Genomic DNA, 4,138 nt, shown 5'->3' on the forward strand with positions numbered 1-4,138 from the left:
AGAACATTATTTGATTTTGTTCTGAAAAATTTAATCTCCTAGCCACATGCAGAGGCAGGGGTCTGCTATTTACATTGGACTCCTCACTCTGCTCCGGCTGGGGCGATCTCCACACACCCGGGGACAGGCTAGGGGAAATGAGAGCACTGTGTTTTTATCGTGGTTATGTGTGTCTCATGAAATAGTCCAAGTGCTTCTTGAGAAACAGAACAAGGAAGTACAAAAAGGGGATTTACAAATGTCTTAGAGGCCAGTATAACCCATGAGGAATTTTAAAGCTGGCTGAAAGTGTTGTTTTCTTATTTCCTATAAAAGTGCCTTATTTAAAAAATCAAATCAGATCAAGAAGTTCTCTGGCAATGGTTTCTTGTTTCCAACCCTTAGCCCCATTTCTCCTGAGCTGTTATTCATGGACTATTCTGAATACAACTCAGATTAGACCATTGCAGTGTCTCTCAGCTGGGGTGCCGTTAGCATTTTACAAGAGACTCTTTCTGTGCACTCAAGTCCCCTACATCACAAGATGGTTGCCTGCCTTCTTAGCTACACGCCAGCCATGTAGTGCCCTACCATTGTGACAGTCAAAAATACCTCTGTGCATTTCCAACAACCTGAGGGGGACTGGAACAAGCACTTTTCAAGTCCATTTAACAAATGGGTTCACTGAGGCCCAGACATGGGAAAGTGACAGGATTTCCAAGGTCACACAAGACTAAGGAATGATTCTGAAGCTGCATGTTTTGACCATCCAATCCTAGTTATCTTTATATTACTTAACCCATCTCTAATAGCAGTGGGTTTCAATTTGCTGAAGCTGTTAGACAACTGAGAACCAAGTTATTACTATTAATGCCAATACCAACCATTAACCCCCACTTATACTTTGATTGCACTGATACACTCTTACAACATAGTTCAGCAATTTTTTTCATCCTCATCAGGTTTTCATTACCGTAAGCTCATCATACCTGTACTGGTTACTGGACAAGGAGTAACCTATCAGAATCTGAAAGCAGCATTCTAATTCTTGCTCTGTGCTCTCAAGAGAATTCTCCAGGCAAGAGTACAGGAGTGAGTTACCATTCCCTTCTCCAGGGCATCTTCAGGATCCAGGGATCAAACGCAGGTCTCCTGCACTGCAGGCAGATTCTTTACCACTGAGCCATCTGGGACGCCCTAGCAATAATAATATATGACAGTGAAATCTTCTCATCCCTTGCCTGTTTATGGCTCCCCAAATCCCACCCCATTACTAGATTCGAGAAGAGGAAACAGAAAGGAAAAGAAGTATGCTTCATTAAAGAGTGGGTATTTGCATCTCACTTTTCTACTACAACAGAGTCACTGGCAACAGGAAGGAAAAACCTGCCTCATGTCATGTGTCTTGGACTCCCCCTCACCCTCACGCACACCTGATCCATCAATATTGTACAAAGGTGAAAAAGGACAGAGCCTTCAAGACTCTGTGTTCTTGTGGTACTTTCAGAGCAATTCACAAGCCTCTTTTAATTCCTTTGGTCTCTCTGAGATGTGCTGTGAACAAGCCCACATGATCAATGATGGAGTGATGCCCAGTCATTTTTTCAGAGTTTTGGTAGAACAACAGGCCTGGAGTTGCATTTTAATAGCAATACTCTCTTACCATCCAGAGTATTTTATTCTGCTGCAAGAATTTTAAACACACACACACAAACCAGCTTGACTGAAAAGTTTAACACAATGTGAAAAGAACAAAGCTAAGGTCCCAAGTATGGATACGTTCTAGCTGAAAGCACTTAACAGCAGTATGTACGACTGCAAGGGGAATGCCAATTTATAGCTAATAACCATCAAGGGAAAATGAAAAAAATAGATATATATATTACACACACCCCTCAAATAAGCTTGTAATGGCAGAGTTTTCTTTTTCTTCTGTGGACCGCATAGCTTGTGGGATCTTAGTTCCCTGACCAGGGATTAAACCCGTGCCCTCGGCAATGAAAAGTGCTGAGTCCAAACCACTGGACTGCCAAGGAGTCCCTCTTTTTCATTTTGTTAGTAGTATTATTAGGGATTCATTAGGAAACAATCATTTAATTTCTCTAAAATATCAATTATGGTTTTGCTGCCCAGGCGTATAATTTTTTACAATGTTTCTTAATACCATATGACACTTAAAACTAAGATTTTGTCCTTCTCCCCCTCCAAAACCAAAGGAGGGTCAAATTTGAGCTATGAAAAATCCCTTTTCTATTTTTTTCCTTTTTTGGGCCATGCCACTCAGCTTGTGGGATCTTAGTTCCCCGACCTAGGATTGAACCCATGCCCTGTGCAGTGGAAGCACAGCATTCTAATCATGAGACCACCAGGGAAGTCCCTCCTTTTCTATTTTTGACAGTCATCTTCCAGAAGAACTAGAGAAACTAGCTTCAGTCTTGGAAAAAGGCTGCCAAGCACAAGGATATCCTTTCCATCTCCTCTCCCTTTGTAAAGCTGAGAGCTGCCCATGTGTTTATCCAAATCTATTCTTCAACAAATATTTGAGGCAAACAAGGAAAAGGCATAGAAAAATTTACTGTTAGAGACAGTTTAAAAAAAAAAATTCAGGACAGAGAGAAAAAAAAATAGAGAGACCCTAGAAAAAATGCAGTTATCTGGCATGCCTTAAAGCTAGTCATAACTATTTTAAATTACTTTGCATATAAATACCAGTTATCCCCATGGGTAAACGTAACCCCCTCCCCCTCAAAGAGAAATGCCTGGAAGTGATTGAGTTATACACCTACTGTTCTACAGTAAAGTTATACCATAAAACAATGCATTACTCCTTTTTCCACATCCCCAACTCGATTTCAGTACTTTCCTGTGAAGCATACTGGCAAAGTAAAACTTTCTGGTGGTGAAAAAACAATAACAAATTGGACACAAATCAAAATAACTGCATCAGACAAAAATCAATAAGGTGGATCTTCAACTCAATTATTTCCCCTCTGGGGATGAAGTGTGCTCATGATGAGATATTTGTAAGTATGCTATTGGCATCTATTTGGTTTGCTTAAACATAGTCACCTCTCAATCCACAGCGCTATTTCACTCTTCTCCTCCCCAAGGCCTGGCCTCCATCCTCAAGAGGTAGTCATCAGAAAACAGGGAGAGGGGTGTTGTCTTGCTGCAAACTGCAGTTGGTAAAGGAGTAAATGATCTTATTTTGAAAAGTTTGCCAGAAGGTGGACAGAAGAGTTTTCAAGGCTTCAGTTCAGTTCATTCACTCAGTCGTGTCCGACTGTTAGCGACCCTATGAATCGCAGCACGCCAGGCCTCCCTGTCCATCACCAACTCCCGGAGTTCACTCAGACTCACGTCCATCGAGTCAGTGATGTCATCCAGCCATCTCCTCCTCTGTCATCCCCTTCTCCTCCTGCCCCCAATTCCTCCCAGCATCAGACTCTTTGCCAATGAGTCAACTCTTCGCATGAGGTAGCCCAGGTACTGGAGTTTCAGCTTTAGCATCATTACTTCCAAGGAAATCCCAGGGCTGATCTCCTTCAGAATGGACTGGTTGGATCTCCATGCAGTCTAAGGGACTCTCAAGAGTCTTCTCCAACACCATAGTTCAAAAGCATCAATTCTTCAGCATTCATCTTTCTTCACAGTCCAACTCTCACATCCATACATGACCACAGGAAAAATCATAGCCTTGACTAGATGGACCTTTGTTGTCAAAGTAATGTCTCTGCTTTTGAATATGCTGTCTAGGTTGCTCATAACTTTCCTTCCAAGGAGTAAGCATCTTTTAATTTCATGGCTGCAGTCACCATCTGCAGTGATTTTGGAGCCCTCCCAAAATAAAGTCTGACACTGTTTCTACTGTTTCCCCATCTATTTCCCATGAAGTGATGGGACCAGATGCCATGATCTTCGTTTTCTGAATGTTCAGCTTTAGGCCAACTTTTTTACTCTCCACTTTCAACTTCATCAAGAGGCTTTTTAGTTCCTCTTTACTTTCTGCCATAAGGGTGGTGTCATCTGCATATCTGAGGTTATTGATATTTCTCCCGGCAATCTTCATTCCAGCTTGTGCTTCTTCCAGTCCAGCACTTCTCATGATGTACTCTGCATATAAGTTAAATAAGCAGGGTACAATACACAGCCTTGACAG

Source organism: Bison bison, unplaced genomic scaffold (genome assembly GCF_000754665.1).
Source record: "Bison bison bison isolate TAMUID 2011002044 unplaced genomic scaffold, Bison_UMD1.0 scf7180017864363, whole genome shotgun sequence".
Taxonomy (NCBI): Eukaryota; Metazoa; Chordata; class Mammalia; order Artiodactyla; family Bovidae; genus Bison; species Bison bison.